This window comes from Artibeus jamaicensis, unplaced genomic scaffold, assembly GCF_021234435.1.
Source record: "Artibeus jamaicensis isolate MK-2021 breed Jamaican fruit bat unplaced genomic scaffold, CSHL_Jam_final contig_457, whole genome shotgun sequence".
NCBI classification, from domain to species: domain Eukaryota; kingdom Metazoa; phylum Chordata; class Mammalia; order Chiroptera; family Phyllostomidae; genus Artibeus; species Artibeus jamaicensis.
This window is the reverse complement of record NW_026521840.1, coordinates 266,136-285,666: the sequence shown is the minus strand read 5'-3', so window position 1 is coordinate 285,666 and position 19,531 is coordinate 266,136. Positions and strand designations below refer to the sequence as shown.

The 19,531-nt window shown below is 42.7% G+C and overlaps 1 protein-coding gene across 1 annotated transcript in view; it reads left to right on the top strand.

Moving 5' to 3' along the window:
- The window catches only part of LOC119041773 (vascular endothelial growth factor receptor kdr-like), a 171,105-nt gene that overhangs the window by 1,559 nt on the left and 150,015 nt on the right, over positions 1-19,531 (top strand). The window lies entirely within an intron of this gene.

The following is a 19,531-nucleotide window of genomic DNA, read 5'->3' as shown; positions in this document are numbered from 1 at the left end:
GCCTCTCGCAGGCACCCAGACCGGGGACTGAACCTGCAGCCCAAGCATGCACCTTCACGGGACACTCTTCTAACCCTTCGCTTTGCAGAACGGCTCCCAGCAACTGAGCCACAACTAGTCAGGACAGTCCCCGATATTTTTCTAAGATATATTTTTAAACACCCAGCAGAACAGCAGAACAAAAACAAACAAAAACCAAGAAAGGCCCAAGTAGGCAGAGCAGTCACTGGGTCACCCTTTGCACTTTCTTGAAAAGGAAAGGCAGGTGGGATGACCCTCCAGTAGATGGCGCCTGCTGACTCGGATAGTGATTGCCTTTCCAGCCTGTAAACCCTAGGGTCCTCAACCTTTTGGCAGAGGGCCAAAAGCTGGGGGTGGGGGTCGGGGGAGAGGGAACTGCTGGCAGGGCTGTAAGCAGCAGCTGTTGCTGCCTTTGCTGGAGTCTGGAGGTGGCTTGCTTTGTTACCTTTAGAGCTCTTGAGCCTCTAATGTATTCAGAAAATCTCAGAGCCACACTTTCCGCCCACGGTCCCCCAGGCGATTCCCATTGTGGGCTACCTGTTCACAAGGCCGTGGGCATGAGGCACAACTGGAAAATCTTAACAGCTTTTAGTTGCCACCTTCGTTTTCCTCCATCACCTAGTTTTCTGTTCTTAGAATTTCAATGGCGTTTCTCATCCCTTCCAGGCTTTGTGTGGAATCTAACCTCTACATCGCCAGTAAGAATCTGGAGTTGTACTGGACTCTTTTGGTCAAATTATTTAAACTCTTTGGACCTCTAAAGGTCCATTGCGATCATTCATTCCAACATAATGGGAGTGACAGCACGTCACAGGTTGGTCACTTAACAACTCTCTTCTCAAAGAGAAGCAGGTATCTGAACAACTGCTCTTTGGTCTTACACATACCCTGTGCCCCCTTCTCTCTGACCCTCGGTTCTTTAACTGTAAATGGGAGGAACAAACATGTGTTTGGAGGAACACATGTCAAGAAGAAATACATCTTCTTTGTCAAGGAGAAAGTCAATACCAGAGCAGAAAAAGTAAATGAGATATTGGTAGGAAGGAGATAACATTTGCCATGGATTACAGATGGAAAGTGAGCACTTTATGGCTGGATTTGGGTGTAGGTCTACCAGCTAGAAGAAAAGCTTCCCTGGGCACTGAGAATACCAGCGGATGCAAACTGTTCACACTATATCACTGGGAATAGTCACTAAGTAGTCAGAGATGTCCCCTGTCTAGAGATGACTAGTTGTAGTCCTGTATTTCAAAAAGAAGAAGTATTACAAAACTTGTGTTCTTGATGTTGCTCCTTGCAAGAATCTAGAATGAATTATTTACAAGTTTATTTCCTTAGCTTTTAGGAGAGGAATGCATAATCATTAGCCCTGATGTTGGTTCCTTGAAGACAGGACTTGGCAGCATCATGCAGTGTCTTTGTGCAATAGGATTTCTGCAATGGAAAAAAAGGGGGATGGAATGCTGGAGAAATGGAATACTAGGGTCTCCTAAGGAATTCAGCGAAGTGTCTTCCTGTAAGAGAAATGTGGAGATTAAACTTAGGGGATTTGTCAATGTTTGGAATGGCCTTGAAAATGCTGGGTAAAGGGCACTCATAAAATATATTTTTAGAATGGATGTGTGTCTGGAGGACAATTTCTGAGGAAGGAAAAACACTAGGCTTTGGCTTCGGCTTCATTCTCTTCAATAATTTTGTGCTTGTGTAGAGGACAATATTGGTGGCATAGTAAGCAAACATTCAAATCAGAAGAAGGAACATATAGATGGGTATAGACTTGGGATTCAAAAGGGCAGTACGAATTGTAATAAACATAAATGTAGTAAGCTTATAATTTTGGGTGCACCTCCCCACAAAACAAGGAAAAAGGGAAATAAAACCTTTAAAAAAAGAATTGGGAAGACATGGCTTATAGATACATATTTGTGAAAAAGACACAAAATAAGGATTTTCTAAACCTTTAATTTTTTTATTGTTTATACTATTATAGTTGTTCCCACTTTTCTCCCTTTGCCCCCCCCCCACAACCCTGCCTTCTCCCCTCCCCAAGTGAATCCCCATATTGCTGTCCGTGTCCATGGGTTAAGCACAAATATTCCTTTGGGTTTTTTGCACCTATATTGTACTGTTGACATATTGAACTCAAAGGAAAGTAAAACGCTTATTCTGACTATAGATGACCTTAACATAGTATTCAGGCCCAGAAAGACCCAGAAAAACTCAGAAAGGTTCCACTCTATTCTTCACTGGTCAGACTATGCTTGGTACATTGCAGCCTGCCTTTGGGCTCCACATTTACAGAGGGACGCTGATGGGCTGCTGTGCTTTCATAAGAGACTCAATAGGATGGAAAGGGCTCTTGACATTTTGTCAGGTAAGGAACAGACAATACAGGGATGTGTAGCTAGGAGAAGAAGAGAGCCTTTGAGATGGGGGAGGGTGGGCGTATAGAAGCTGCTTGCAAGTGTTCGAAGGTACATTTTCTACCATTTCTGCTGCTGCAAATGAAGTGGGTTAATTTGGAGGCCAGAGACTCATGTGTCGTTGTCCACCCCCCCCCACTTGTCACTGGAAATATGCAAAAAGGAGTAAGTATTACAAGCATCAAGTTGCCCTCTCTTTCCTGTGGTAGTCCTGTGGATATTTAAAGACATCTCACTGTTCTGGGCTAAGCTAGCCCAGGTCCTTCCATACTTTTTCCCATAACATGTCTCTAGATCCCTTCTCTGTGTCACTCAATCTTTTTCTGGACAGAATACAGGGGTTGGCAAAAGTCGGTCACAGGTTTAATACAAATAAAAAACAGAGTACTCAATCGACAATAATACAACAATGAGCTCTGTTTCATGTACTCACAACTGTGAACCTACTTTTACCTGCCCCTGTATATTTATGGCTTTAATTAAATTAGGAACAAGAGGCTCCAGCTGGGGAAACAAATCTTTATTATCTGGTGAAATTATCAGTCCATGCTAAAATGATCGGCCGAAGACAGATCTTGAAGAAGCTCTGTGGGGCCTCAGATAGATTTCCTATGTGTTATTTTAAGGATTTTGTGATCCCAGGACACAGCATTTGTCGCATACACATAGAGTTGAAGTTTATTAAAGATCTAAGGCAGAAGAGACGTTGCTAAGTAAAACTAGCTGAAACCTGATCATAGCAGTTTTATGAGTGTCACGAGTGTCTGTTCGTGATATAGTCTTTCCTATAAGTCAGCCGGACAACTGCCCGGCTCCCTGCCTGCGGAGCAGCCTGGCACCAAGGAGTAGATGAGCGTCACATACAGTAACTCTGCTATTCACTCAGCTCTTATTGAATGCTGGGTCACTCACAGCAGAACATTAACACACATTAACATCCTACTCATACTCTAACATTAATCTAAGAATTATAATACACACACAGCAATCAACGGGGATGGGGGTGTGGATAATGAATCCAAGTCCCAGAGTGTCAGCCTGCAGCTCAGGGAGGCAGCAGTGGACAAAGGAGTTGTCAGCGTTCTTGCAAGGACAGATCTCTGAAGCCAGGTGGGCAGCAGGGCAGACGAAGTCCCCAGTCCAGCAGGGCAGAGCCTTCAGCGCTGGATGCCAAGGGAGATCTGTGTGGTGTGGAGCAGCCCTCTGGGGTGTGGAGCTCGGCTGTCTCAGCCGTGGTCTGGAGCCTGCCTTGGTTATACCTTGACAGTGGTGTGCTCCACCCTTCTGGGTCTTTTCGATAAATGTCTTGGCAGCCCTGACGCCAAATGTGGAGTTTTCCCAGGAACCTATGGGTGGTACATGGCTGTTCTGCTTGACACCTCTGATGTCAAATATGGACTTTTCCCAGGAGCCTATCTATGGGTGGTCCTGCTCTGCAGACACGGCTGTTCTGCAGATATCTTAGGTGTGTCTCCTTGCCAGATGTGTCTGCTCTGACTTAGGTAGTTTCCCTCTTGAACCAAAGTGTCCTGGCTGACTAACAACCATCTTGGTTGCCATGAGGGACTCCATTTTGTTTTATATACTTTATGCTATCTTCATCGGACCAATGCCATTGTATTGGTCCTGTTCTCCACAATGGGAGAAAAACTGTGGTGCCTACAAGGGAAGGATACTACAATGTACCTGTCTCTGTGCCATTTTAAAAAGCCAATGTGGGATTTAGCTGGTTCTCCAAGGTAGGTCTTATCTTCACAGTGGGCACCTGTGTCTCTGCTATTTAAAAGGCCAATGTGGGAGTTAGCTCATTCTCCAAGGTAGGTGTTATCTTCATGGGGGTACCCTGAACCATATGAATCATGATGGCTCAGACACCAATTGGGAATCTTTTGCAATCAAGTATTTTCTACCAGTGAACTTAATGGCCTTCTTATCAAAGGGAAAAACAGCTGGAATATTTACGATTAAGCTGAAATTAGGCTCTTGGACTTCTTTCCTTTTGCTTAGGGCTACAAAGGGACAGCACACTGAGTCTCTGAAGGGTAGGTGGAGTGAGAGAAGAGGCTTGGTGATTGGTATGGTGAGGCGGTCAAGGTTCATTATATCTTCCTTGTATTTGGTAGTTCAGACTCTGTTTTAAAGTCTTTCACCAACTTCGTAGAGGTTCCCTCCACTTCTACCAGGTGCCCTGCTATGCTCTGTCTCTGCCTTTCTCTGAAATAGGGCTGGCACGATGCACACACTTCTCTGCAGTCCACGCGTCTTGGATGCAAAGCCAGCTTCGTGGATTAGGCCCGGCGTGTGGCCATCAGGTGACACTGGTGAACCATGGGCTGCTGGCTTCTAGGGTTTCAGGGATGGGCATGAGATGGAGGCCAGGTGAGTCAGGATTTGATCTCTCTCTACCTGTACCCCTTCAACCAGAGAAGCTCTGCTCTTATTTATTCGATATATTGAGTTGAGAGTAGAGGTTACTTTAGAATGATGATCCAGCTTCTCAAATGAAAAAGATAAGAAATGGAAGCACACTGGACTAGACGGTCTCAGGGTCTTTCCAATTTCTGAGAGTCCATGACTCTCAGACGTCATTTCCAGGGAATTGGAAATGTCGAAGGAGCAGGAACTCTTAAAGCGTTAACCCTGCCTTTCCCTTTTCTAAGTGGATAATGTCATCTATCTGAGGGACCCGGGCTCAATCCTTTCAAATAGGAAGGTTCCAACGGATCGACTTGGTATTGAAAGAGCCACCAACGTTCCTGCAATGATCTAGGAGTCAAACATTTGTTCTGGAATCCTGAGATCAAATATTTGGATTCCTTGTCCCACCTGAAGAATCACATGGCCACAGATGGTCAGAGCTGGAAGGCTATTCTTAGGGTGACCATCCATCCCAGTTTGCCCAAGTGTCACCTGTTGTCAAAGACTGACTGTTAATGGTTTCTCAGGTTTGATGATACATTATACGGTCATGCCAATTGGAAGCCTACTTGTCCCACCCTCTGGGGTTATAGTTAGGAAACTGGGGGCCTAGAGAGGAGCAGAGACTTGCCCAAAGTCACACAGCAACTTATTGGCATACCTGGAAATCTGAGATTTACAGAATGTCAGTCTGTGAGATTCAGTGGCTAGAATGATATCCCTGATATTTAGTATGGTGGCATTGATCCAGTAAAATGAGTATTTCCTTTTAATTGGTTTTAAAGGATATCCCAACATGCATTCACACCTCTAGTTCTCAATACTGCGCCATGTATTCCTCAGGCTCAGTCTGAGCTTGTGTGGTTTCCTAGTTGTACTTTTCCAAAGATCGCTTGAACAAAGATATAGGCAAAGGTCTCTCTGTCCCCTGCTTTTGGGATTTCTCAAATGATTAAATAGGGGGAGAATTTCTTGATGCTGGCAGCACCCGTGTGTCTGGCGACCATACTGGTCTCTCTCCAAACAGAGACCGCATTTCCCCATTTTTGTGTGGAGCCTCTGCTCCCTGTTTGGTGAGATGAGCTATTTCTTACCAGCCTTTTGAAACAATAGGCTCTTCCGCCTACAGGGAAGAGACGTGAAAAGTATTTAAAAAAGTATTTAAAACCTGATCCTTCCTTTAGGTAACTCCCATATTACCTTCTTGCCAGGTAGTTGTCCAGTTTCTGCTTGTACATCACTAGCTTAGGAGGTATATTACTCCATCTTAAGGAAACTCTGACTGTTCAAAGATATTCCTTATGTTCAATTTAGACCTTGTCTTTCTGGGGCTACTATCCATTAATCCTAAAATGGAAACCCCTACTTTGGACCATGCAGAACATAATTGGCCTCACTTTCCCCATAATATTCCCACAGAGATCTGAATACAGAAGGAAGTTAATGTTTATTTAGTGTTTACTATATGCCAGGTACTATTTTAAACGCTTTACCTTATTTTCATTGAATTTATTGGGGTGACATTGGTTCATAAGATTATATAGATTTCGAGAGTACATTTCCATGATTCATCACCTGTGTATTGTATTGTGTGTTCACCACCAAATGTCAAATCTTCCATGACCATATATTTGACCCTGTTTACCCTTTAGTATCCCCTCAGCCCCCTTCCCACTGGTAACCACCATACTATTGTCCTTGTCTATGATTTTTTGTTTGTTTCTTTTTGTTTGTTCATTTGTTGCTTTCAGTTTCATCTCCCACATGGGAGTGAAACCATATAGCTCTTGACTTTTTCAGTCTGACATATTTGGCCAGCCATGATATTTTCAAGGTCCATTCACGCTGTTGCAAATGTCAGTATTTTATATTTTTTATGGCTAAGTAGTATTCCACTGTATATATGGACCATATCTTCTTTATCCAGTCATCTACTGAGGGACACTTCGATTGTCTTCATGTCTTGGCCACTGTGAAGAATGCTGCAGTGAACATAGGGTTGCATGAATCATTGCAAATAAATTTAAAACTTTACCTTATTAGCTCGCTTAATCCTCACAGTAATTTCTTAGGGAAGTATTATTAGTCTCCTTATTATATATTGAGAAACTTACACAAAGGAGCAGAGTGACTTGCCCAAGACACACAGCTTGTGAGTGGCAGGCATAGATGGAACTGAAGCAGCCTAGCTCATGTACTTGACCATACTCCAAGTTTTGTCCGTAACGACTAGACAGCATTATTGGAATCATGTCTCTTGGTCCTCCTCACCACCTTGCAACTCTTCATCACCTTGCTTTTCTTATTTCTAATAAATTGAGCAGGAAACTCAATTGGATCCCACTTCCTCCTGCTGCAATAATTAACAATAAAGCCTTTTTCAGGGGAAGGAGACTTTCAAAGCTGTGGCTGGTCCTCCATCGCAGTGAACAGAGGACAGGGTCAACAAGTGGAGAAGTTTCTTACCTCTGAGAGGTGAACTTGTGGCTCTTTGTTATTCCCATGGCTCTCGCCAACCTCAGGACAGTCGCTGGCCATAGACAGATCCAAATTTGGCCCCAGTCTGTCTGGCACCTCTGGATGGGAAGGAAATCCATGCATGTTAGGTCTATTTTGAGATCCTACCCACTTTAGCTTTGCTTCTCCAGATAGGTTTCCTTAGATCTTCCTGTGTTCTTTCAGGACTGTGGGAAAGACACCGTCAAGGAAGTCAACGAGGATGTTTGCCCACGATCAGAGATTGTTTAGGAAAAAGGGTCAAGGTGGTTTGACCCACGTACACTGACCAGTTTTATCTCTCTCTCTCTCTCTTCCTGTCTCCTAATCCCCTCCAGTGCTTCTTAGTTTCCTTCTGTTTCCATTCTTTTCCTGCAAACACTTTCAGGCCCCCTTCATCCAGGTTGCGTTCATGGTGCAAAGAGTGCTGTCTGGGGATCCACAAAACCTGACGCTGTGCCTAGCTTTGCTGCGTGCGCATGCGTCTTGCTTGTGTGGTATAGGAGCGTCTGCTGGCCAGTCCAAGCCTCAGTCTCCTCATCTTTAAAGTGGGAGGATTGGGAGACAGTCTTTGAAGTGTCCAGCCACTTTGAAGCATTGAATTCCCCTCCATTATACTTTCCCTCCTCTGTATCTCGTTTTTAAAATTATTGTATTGTTGTTCAATTACAGTTGTCTGCATTTCCGTCCCCCACTCCCCCCTACCCCAGCCATCCCCACCTTCGTCCCCCTTGGTTTTGTCCATGTGTCCTTCATAGTAGTTCCTGAAAATCCTCCCCCCGCCCACTGTCCCCTCCTCTCTGGTTACTGTCAGATTGTTCTTAATTTCAATGTCTCTGGTTATATTTTACTTGTTTGTTTGTTTTGTTGATTATGTTCCAGTTAAAGGTGAGATCATGTGGTATTTGTCCCTCACCACCTGGCTTATTTCACCTAGCATATCTTTTAGTGTTCTCTTGTCCCCCCCCCCTTTTTCTTCCCCTGGATTTCCAGTGTTGTAATAATACCATTCACTTGGGGATCTGAATTGAGGATTTATCCAGTGTTCATGACTTATTGGCATAAGTCATTTTATAAGAATGACTAGATTATAAGAATGTAAAATGGTAGAAACTGAAAGTGCTAGTGTTATAGGAGTAAATGTAAGATTTTTAAAGCAGATGTAAAAAATGAAAACTTTTCTCAGGTACAAAAATGGTGGAGACCTTTATTAGAAATGGATTTAATAGTATGTAGAATTCTTTTCATATGTCATGTTAGGGATGAGGTGGGGGGTATATTTATTTCTCATTTTCCTAAACAATAGGTGAAATGGCTGGAAATGGAGTATCATAATGTGATACATTTGTTTAGGTCAACTTGATTCTCCAAAAAAATGCAAGTTCACCATAGGCATTTCCATATTTGTTTGCATAGGCTACAAAATAGATCAGTTGGTAATCAAAGCTTCACCTTTTTTGGCTTTTGAAACTCAATTTTATCTGAGGCAATTTTAAATGTATAGGTTGATAAGTTTGGACAGATGTGTACACTCAAATAGCCACCACCACCACCACAATCAAGATATAAATGACTTTCATCATTCCAGAAAGTTTCTTTGTGGCCTTTTATAGTCAGTTTCCTCTTTCACCCCTGGCCCACTGGTGTGTGTTGTCTCTACAGCATAGTTTTGCCTATTCTAGAATGTCATGTAAATGAAATCATGAAGTATGTATTCTTTTGTGTCTGGCTTTGTCTGCTAGGGAGTTTTTATTTCTTTGTTTGAAAACACATTTGTTTTGATTATTGTGGTAAAAAAAACAGTAAAATTTAGCATTGTAACCATTTTAAAGTGTGTATTACATTCATGTTTGCGATATGTACCTTGTGATCTCTAGAATTTTTTCATCTTGCAAAACTGAAACAATTCTCGATTTCCTTCTCCTACCTGCCCCTAGTAGCCATATTGCACTTTGTATTTCTGTGAGTTTGACTACATTACATACCTTATAGAAGTGCAATGGTTCGATATTTGGCATTCTGTGATTGGCTTATTTCAAGTAGCATCATGTCCTCAAGGTTCATCTATGTTGTAGCTTATGACAGAAACATTTTCTATTTTTAATTTTGATTTTGAATCAAATCAAATGTGATTTGAAATGTGGTCATTTTATTAATTAAAATCACTTAAAACAGGCCACAGAAGTTTAAGAAAACTAACTTTAAAGTTTCACAGTGAGGTCTGCAGATTTTTGTCTATGTTCTCTGTAGTCTGGAATGCTAACGTCAGAACACACTTGATGGCAGTGACCAGGAGTTGTTTGTTAACCTACTTGCCAAACATGGTGTAACCTTGTCCTTGTCCTTGTGAACTTTATCTTTGTTGTTCATACTATTACAGATGTCTCCGCGCCCCCCACCTTTGCCCCCGGCCCCCAGCCCTGCCCCCTTTCTTCAGGCCATCATCACGCTGTTGTTCCTGTCAATGGATTATGCATATCTGTTCTCTGCCTAATCCCTTCCCCTTCTTTCACCTGGTCCTCCCTCTTCTCTGCCCTTTGACAGCTGACTGAATTTTTGAAAATTGAAGTACAATTGACCCACAATATCCGGTGTGTCTCGGGTGTACGGTGACTTGATGTATGTGTGTATTATGAAATGATCATGACAATAATTCTAGTCATCACATGAAGTTATTACAATATTACTGAATATGTTCCTATGCTGTACATTGTATCCTCATGATTTATTTATTTTATAACTGGAATGTATACCTCTTAATCTCCTTTATGTCACTCACCCAACCCCTCCGCTTCTGGTAACCACTAGTTTGTTTCTTGTATCTATAAATATGTTTCTGTTTTGTTTGTTTGTTTTAGATTTTATATATAAGTGAAATAATATGGTATTCTCAGGGAACATAAGGTCTTTTTTAATTGTATTTTTTCCATCACCATTTATCTCCTTTATACCCTTCTCCTCCTTGCAATCACCACCCTGTTCTCCAGGTACACAAGTCCGTTTTTCTTTTTGCTCAATCCTCCACGTCCTAACCCTTCCCCCATAGCTGTCAGCCTGCTCTCTATCCAAGACTCTCTGTTTTGCTTGTTAGTTCAGTTTGTTCATTAGATTCCACATGAGTCAGATCATATGGCATTTTTCTTTCTCTGACTGGCTTATTTCACTTAGCATCATGTTCTCCGGGTCTATCCATGCTGTCACATAGGGTATAAATTTCTTTTTTTTATGGCTGAGTAGTATTGCATTGTGTAAATGTCCCGCAGTTGTTTTATCCGCTCATCTACTGATGGACACTTGTGCTGCTTCCATATGTTGGCGATTGTAGATAATGCTGCAATAAACATAGGGGTGCATTTATTGTTTCAAATTAGTGTTTTTGGTTTCTTCATATATATTCCCAGAAGTGGGATCACTGGGTCAAAAGGCAGGTCCATTTTTAATTTTTTGAGGTGTCTCCATACTGCTTTCCACAGTGGCTGCACCAGTCTGCGTTCCCACCAACAGTGCACGAAGTTTCCCTTTCTCCACGTCCTCACCGGCACTTGTTTGTTGGTTTGTTGACGATGGCCACTCTGACAGGTGTGAGATGGTATCTCACTGTGATTTTCATTTGCATTTCTCTGATGATTTTTAGTGATGTTGAGCATCTTTTCAAATGTCTATGGGCCACCTGGATATCCTCTTTGGAGAGATGTCCATTCAGATCCTTTACCCATTTTTTAATGGGATTGTTTGCGTTTTTGTGGTGTTGAGTTTTATAAGTTCTTTATAAATTTCGGATATTAACCCCTTGTCAGATGTGTCAGTGAATATGTTTTCCCCCTCTGTGGGTTGTCTTTTTATTTTGTTGATGGTTTCCTTTGCCGCACAGAACAGTAGGTTCTTGATAGACACTGCTAATAGAATGATTCTCTGACCTTTGATTATATAGATGGGGAAGTATGTTCCCCTATAAGCTGTTCAATGACTTTCAGTTACTGACAGAGCTGGAGCTTGAAGGATGTGCATCCCCTGACTTCTGCCTCTTAACACTGTATGAAGTTGCATGTGTAAATCAGTAACTAAATTATTATGTTTCATTTAAAAATTCTGTACCTATATATCAGGTTACCTTGTATAATTGCCACAAGACTTTGGTGGCATAAGAACTGTAATAGGAACACACCAACCTAGAGAAAAGGATGGTCTTCATTCCAGAGGTGGTAACGGAGGAGGTGGCATTTTAGGTGGCATGTGCACTACTCTCATTAATTTCATGCTCTGCATTATTGTTATGTTACCTACGTCCCATTAGATCTATTGCCTGAGAACCCAGGATCTTAAGCTCCCGATCTTCATGAGACAGGGTAGTGAGAAGCTAGGAAAATTCCTTGGCGAGTGGAATAGGGAAATGGAGACAGATAGCTGAGCACAATGGCTGAGCAATTTACATCCAGTAGCAATTTGCAAACAGGTGCAAATGGATACCGGGGCGGAAGGCCGCCAGTGCCTGGCAGGGGGCAAAACTGGGAAAATAACAACCTCACCCCCAGGGTAACTTCCCCTCCCCTGGCCTTTATTCCCTGGAGATAACATCTGGGCCTCAGTTGTGTTTCAGCTCCAGGCCCAGAAAAGCAGGAAAACCAGGTGAGTGAGCCAGGACCAACTGCAAAAACTAAAGACCCCTGTCACTGGCCAATCAGTGGAGACCATGGACCTGAAAGGGCACACCTGGAGAACTGATGAATGTTCTACTGAAACCCTCCCCTGAGACCTCCCCTAAGATTCCCATCTGCAAGAGAGAGATAAAAGCCTCAACACAAAGGACCCAGAGCAGGCTTGCTCTCCCTCGGGGGAGCAGCCAGCACCATTTCCTTTCCTTTTATTATCCCCAGGCCCGTACTTTTTTTTTTCTCACAAGCATGCTTCTCCTAAACTCTTAAGGCAATGGGCAGCGGCAGCCTGTCCCAGGCTGATCCCCTGAACCTGTCCCCAAAGCCCCCTTTCCTCCGACTTCCCAGAGAGCTCAGGCAGCCCAGCCCAGGCTCTCCCGTTGTTTCTTCTATGCTGAGCCTTTCCTTGTGTCAGTGCTCTCAGCTTTAGTAAATGTACCCTCATAGTCACTTAGACTCGTGTCGTGAAGTCTTTCCTACACAAAGTCAAGAACCCACACATTACAGGTGGCCCTGGGCAGAGCCCACTCAGGGCCAAGGTCCCCTGTCTGGTAACATTGGCATAAATGAGAAGAACATGTACTAGGTTTAATTTTTTTTCACTTCCCCCTGCCAAACCACATTTGATGAGATGGAATACCTACAATAAATACTGCCATTAGTAGGCCACATCATGCCCGGGCACCAAGCCTGGGGCTAAAAATGGCATGTTTACATCAATTAGTCTGGCCACAGAAAGCCATGGGAGAGCCATTAAGTTGCTTTGTCACTGTCGATGCCAGCTCAGGACATGTGCTCTCCACTGCCACCAGTGTCCGGAAACTGTTAGCATTTCCTCTTGTGGGGAGCAGTCTGACCCAGTGATAATAACACGGCAGAAAGAAACAACATGTTTTAAGCTAGAATGGTACACAGAACAAAAATGTTCCCAATTGTTCAAGAGAGGAGATACGAAGAGGGAAAGAAAAGCAAATTTGACTGTGTTGTCTGCTTCCTCTGCTATTAAACCCAGAGGTTTTAGTTCAATATAAACAGTGGTGTGTTCTGAATGCTGAAGTGTAGGTCAAATAAATGGTGAGTCAGATGCTGAGGGAGGGGGCCAGAGTCTCTAAAACAAATCATCCATATACCTCTTTACAAAAGCCATTTTCATTGTTTTCTTTCATATCCTGGTTTACCATCAGTATTAGGATTATTTTATTTTATTTTTAAAATTACTTTATTGTTGTTCAGTGACAGTTGTCTGCATTTCCCCCACCCCTCCCCGCACCTCAACCAAACCCACCTCCCTCCCTTGCTTCCATCCTCCCCCCTTGGTTTTGTCCATGGGGAAGGATTTTCAGGAACAACTATAAAGTGTTAGAATGATTTTTAAATTCTCTGTCCACTAAGAGTCCCTGGAGACAAAGGAAAGCAGATGGCTCATTCTCACACAATGGCCCTAGCTTTTCAGTTGCAAGTGTCTTGGCGGGATTGTTGATCTGCCTATGCCTGACAATCTCCAAGTGCTTGTTCTGCCATCAAGTCTTAGTTTGAATTTCAAAGCCGATCCTTTAGTTCCTTTGGTTTCTCCAAACACTGGCCCTGGGATAGGATGGGAAGCCCGAAAGGTTGGGAGACTGTGGGCTCTCACGTGGGTCAATGGGGTAAGTGGGAGGACGAGCGGAGGAGGGCAGCACAGGGAAGGGGACTGCCCTTGTTCTGGAACCAGAGCAAACAGCTTCAGTTTGAGCTCCTGTCCGTGCAGCTTGGCAGGTTTCTGGAATCAGAAATCGGTTCAGAGGATAACTTTTATAATATCCAATGATTATGTACAGTTCTGGAAGCCCAGAGTCCAAATAACGTGAGGTTGTTCATTATACCACTTACCGTAATTACGGAATTTTGAACCATTCTCGGCTTTGATATTTTTTGAAGGGCCAGTTGGCTGGGGAACAGGCAAACAAAGCTTTTCTACACTTTTCTTTCTCTCTAGATCTACACAATTGCTATAGACAAGGACTTTTTTCTCCCATTTTGTACAGTGGATGAAGGCAATTTTCTCCCTGCAACCACCAAGGCTTTGTAATTTGATGTGCAGGCAAAGTTCTGTACCAGCAAGGTGCAGAGCAAAGAACCATGGCTTAGGGGTTAGGACACTGGTTCCCAGCCCCGAGTGCTGCTCATTCAATTTTGACTTGCAGGGCAGAGAGCGCAGCCGACTAAGGCCCGTAGTGATACTCAACTATTAAGGTGGGGAACTTGGTCATTTCCAAGCCTGGACTGTCTGGTTTTTCATTCTAAGAAGTGAGATGCCTTACCCCAAGGATTCTCTGCTTTGTAGCCCAGCCTCCTTGTAGTTTTGGCAGATGTTACTTGTCTCGCTCCTGTAACACAGCACCACCTGAGCCATTAAAACTTTTACTGAAGTAGAATAGCATACATGCAGAAAAGCGTACACACAGAGCATAAGTGAACTGTGATAAATTTTTTACAAATTGAATGCACCTATATAATTGGCATCTAAATCAAGAAACAGAACATGAACGCACCCCAGAAATGCCTCTTCCACCCTCCTCAACACAACCTTTCCAAATACAATTATCATCTTGTCTTCTAACAGTGTAGATTAATTTTGATGGGTTTTGTGCTTTATATAAATTGGATTAGAATATTTTTTAGTAATTTTCTTCTTAAAGATTTCATCCCAATTGTGGGTAGCCATAGACCATTCTTCTTATTGCTGTATGCTATTTCATTGTACAAATACACCATAATCTGAAATGTGTGTATCTTAGCAACCTATTAATTTAGGCAAAAACTTTGTGCTGCATAACATTAGAGGTCCCAACATTTCAATCACACACTAATCATAAAAATCATTCTGTTGGAACCAAATGAAACCAAACCAAACCAGAAATAAGACTGGTCGTCAATGAAGTCTTAGAATCTGTTGCTGTTGCTTTGGTACTTACACACAAAATCTTCATCCTCCCCCAAATCCAAGTTCTAAAGATGGAGCTTTGCCTGTATGTGTCCCAATCTGAGAACCGTAAACATAAGAGATTTATTTCTTGACTACAGAGATAGGGAAATGACGAGAACAACCTCAAGTTACTTGTCAGTCTTCGCAAAACTCCACGTTACTTGGCTCAGGGTTTCTGTTCATTATCAGCCCACTCCCATATTTTATTTTTTCATATTTGTTTATTTATTTTTGAGTATAAAATTTTCATATGTAAAATTAACCACTCCCATAGTTTCTCTTAGCCCAGAGCAGAGATAAGGACGAACCTGGTGGGTGGTCTGGGGCCTGGGAATTTATGTCTTTGTTGATGCAAAGTTACTTTATTTGGTGTTTCTCTTTTTCTGTAGACAGGAGGGAAACAGGGAGGTCACAATTATCAGTTCTTTAGCACTTCATCGTTTACAAAGCACTCCTCCTCCTAACAGTTCTGTGAGGAGTGTGATTATAATCTGCCCCCATTTTACACGAGAGGAAATCCTGACTCTAGAGGTTTAGGGCTTTGTTTGCCCAAGATGGCCGAGCTGAGAGGTGCCAGTATCAGGGCTTAAAGGGTGATCATATAATACAGGGCTCAGGTGTTAACGGCAGATCACACCTGCCTCTCAGGCTGCATGAGGGTATATCGTGATTGCTCAGACTCATTACTTAAAGGTGCAATGCAAATCACATTTACAATTGGCTCCTATTCTTGCCTTCTCCACTCATATACTACATCCCTCTTAAGCATATGGCATTGCTGCTGTCATCGTGCCACTCGTCGTATCAAGAGCTACAAACGATCCTTCATTGTCTTCCCGGCCAAGTCCAAATTCCTTGGCACCTCTTTGCTCAGACCCTCTCATGAGCTGAAACCTTACCCCAACTTTACTTCCCCACCGTGTAGAAAATCAAGCAGGGGAGAGCCTCCTTAGGGTGCCCCATTTGTCCTGTTTGAATGGCCCATCTGGCTTCTCCCATAGTGGGCTTCCTTCCTGGCCTGGGAAAAGGCGGGACACGGTGACTTCTGAAACCTTCACTCTGGCGAGGCTGTCAATTTGGCCTTATCCATGTGACCTTAGACAAGTCATTCAGCTACCCTGCTCTTCAATTTCTTGAGTTTTTACAGAGGAAGAAACAATTGTGGCATGCCGTGACAATAGTCCTTTCTTCCTTCAAAATGCCCTTCAGCGCCAAGACAGGGTAGACATAGGGGACTGGGACATGAAACAATTTTGACCTAGTGGGCTTCCCTCCAGAATCACAGCAGGCAGTGTCTGAAATATTTTGATGTACTTAGAAAATCACTGGCAGCCTTTCTTGTTATTATTGACTTTAGGGGTGTGATGGTATAGGAGTGAAATGGCTGGTTGTGTTTGGATTGGCCATTGTTCTCTATTAAATGGTAGGAAAAGAAGGAGAGACCCAGCTTTGCCGTCATGGCCAGCGGAGCCTATTCTTTGTTACCACCGAGAAGGAAATGATGTTCTGGCTAAGCTGCTTCCATTATGTCTGATAATAACGCCTACAAAATAGGACTGCAGCCGCCAGACGCTTTGCTCAGCTGGGCCTGTGTGCCAAGCCTGAGCAGCAGTGTTGCACTCTAAAGTGACTCTTCTAGGAGAAACGTCTGCTGGCCTGAGCTATTAATATTAGCAGCCCTAGGGCACCAAGGAAACTATTCCAGCAGGTGCCAAAGAAGCTGGTGGTTGTCTGGCAAGAGGTCAACATTTGTTACTCAGGGAATTGTAAAATAACAGGCTGTCGGGGCATGGGGGAGCTTTAAAGGTTCTGTTAGGGATCCCTATTTTCAATTTCAAAAAGGAGTTTGGCTGTTGTTTTCTGAGTTTCTCATTCTTCAGGCTAAAGAACTGGGGTCCTTTGTCCTTCCTTCAACTATTTCTCCTATGACATAGTTTGGTGTGCACCCAGTATCTGTGGAGATTATATATATATACACACATACACACAAGGTGGGGCAAAAGCAAGTTTATGGTTGTTTGTATGGAAAATAGCAATAATTAATGATAATACAAGAATGAGCTCTGTTTTATGTACTCACACCTGTACAGCTACTTTTGCCCCACCCTGTATGTGTGTGCACAAGTGTATTCAAGTATTAGGCAGCTGAGAAACTTCTGGTCACCTTATGACATTCCCAGAGCAGTGACTGTTGCCTGGCGCTCTGAAGGGCTTTTCTAGGAAGGTAAGGAAACAGTACACCGTGCTATCATCAACTTCCATTGAGGCTACGAACGGAAATGGGTTGAAGCCACATGTCAGGAGAGGTTTAAGATTATGAAAGGATGAATTTGGGACATGGGTCATCAAGAGGTCTCTTGGCTTTCTTTATATATCCTGAGGAAAATCATTCAAAGCCACACAGGATGCAAAGTTAGAATAGCTTGGATGATTTTCAGGGAAGATGAGATTACCCCAGAGCTAGCTGGTGAAGGACCACAAAACTGTTATAACTCCTGGAAAATGGATTTTTTTTTTCATTATCCCCATGCCCATATAATACAGGCATTTGCACTTCTCTGCTTCCCATCGGAATTCCCTTCTATCTCCTTCACTTTAAATTATGGAGCCAAGAAAGCACGGGTATCCGCCCAGAGGTACCATACTCACTTTAGAGACTTCAGCCCAGGAGCAGACAAAAGGAGAGGAAAAATTACATTCTCCTTAACCTGTTACCTGATTCTTTTTGCCCTGCTGCCCACTTTAATTTATCCTATGGATTCTAGACAAATGAACAAACTGCTGCCCAGCTGATCAGATAACAGTATGGCAAAGAAAATCTCAGTTTGTTCAGAGGCCATCCAGTCCCTTCTCATTTGACATAAAAGGAAACTGTCAGAAAAACGTTGTCTGGAGCCTCGTGGTGTGCTAATGGCAGAATCCCTTACAGCTCTGGTTTTCTGCTTTATTGTCTTTTTAACTATACTTTCCAGCCTATGAAATATGAATTCTAGAGCAGGAAAAGTTTCTGCTACAAATTGCTTCTTCTTATATGACTAATGCCTGAAATTTAACCAGGAGGGCTTCACTATTGGCTTAAGGCTCTGATCCCACTTAAAATGCAAATGTAGAGAGGGTAGGGGTGGCAGGAAAAAATTTGATTAGTAGTTTCTGGCACCTCAGTGTGAATAAATATCTCAGCCCTTTTCCTAAGATGATCCCTTTTACAGGCCCGGGGAAGGAAATTATGTAGGTACTATGTCCCCAGGGATAAAGTACAGTGGTAAAGTCACTGGGCAAATGGGCATGAAAATCAATGGAAGATCTCAGGATGGTGGGAAAATTCCCCAGATCATCGAGATAATTTTCTGAATTAATTTCCTCCCTGTTATTACTTCTGCCTATCTGCTGATTTCCTGCCTCTTTCTCACATCTAATAACAATACCAGCACATGGCTTCTGACCCCTTACACATAGAAGGATTGTCACCTAAGGAACTGACTAAATGCTAACAGCAGCCTCTGGTGTATTGAAGAGAGAGGACCGGGGAATGAGGAAAGGTCTGGAAATGATATCTTATGAGTAATGGCTGAGGAACCTTGGCATGCTTATCCTGGACAGGAGACTTGGAGAAGTGGCAGGAGGTCTAATGGTCTTGCATTCTTTTGACGGCTCTCAGCTGAACACAGCTATTTAGTAGAACCAGGTTGTGCAGAGAAAGAAACCCTTGGAGATTAGGATTCTAATCCAAGTTTTGCTACAAATCCTCTGTATATATTTAAACAAATTGCTTCTCTTTTCAACTTAGTTCTCTTTTATGTAGGTCAGGGAAGCAGAACGAGGACACAAATTTCAGCTCAATTTAACAAAGAAATTCCTACAACAAAAGTTGTCTCAAGGGTTTCCTTACGAGGTAGTGAGTTCCCCATTAAAAGACTGCTTTAATATTTATTGTTTTTTTTGTATTTCACCTTCTAGGAGATGTCTGTTCATATTCTTTGTCTACTTGCTTTTTTTAAAAAAAAGATTTTATTTATTTATAGAGAGCCAGAAAGGGAAGGAGAAAGGGAAACAGCAATGTGTGGTCACCTCTCGCACAACCCCCCACTGGGGACCTGGCCTTCAACCCAGGCATGTGCCCTGATTGGGAATTGAACTGGGGACCCTTTGGTTTGCAGCCTGTGCTCAATCCACTGAGCCACACCAGCCACGGCTACACACACTGTTTTTTATTCCGTTGATTTGTCTGTTGTTGCATCAGTGCCACTCTGGCTGTAAACATATGATATATGCTGATACACTGTGGAATAAGTACCTGCTGTAAGTCATTTTTTTAATGTCTTGATTTTTTAATGGATTTTTTGTTGTTGTAGGTGATCTCTAGAATCAGTTTGTCCATTTCCATACATTTTGGGGGGATTAGACTGGAATTGCATTTATTTTATGAGTAACTCAGGAAGAATTAGTATATTTACAATAATAATTTTATATGTAAGAAATAATCTATCTTTTTAAAATTTTTAAAGATTTTATTTATTTATCTTTAGAAAGATAAATAAATCTTTCTAAAGATAAAT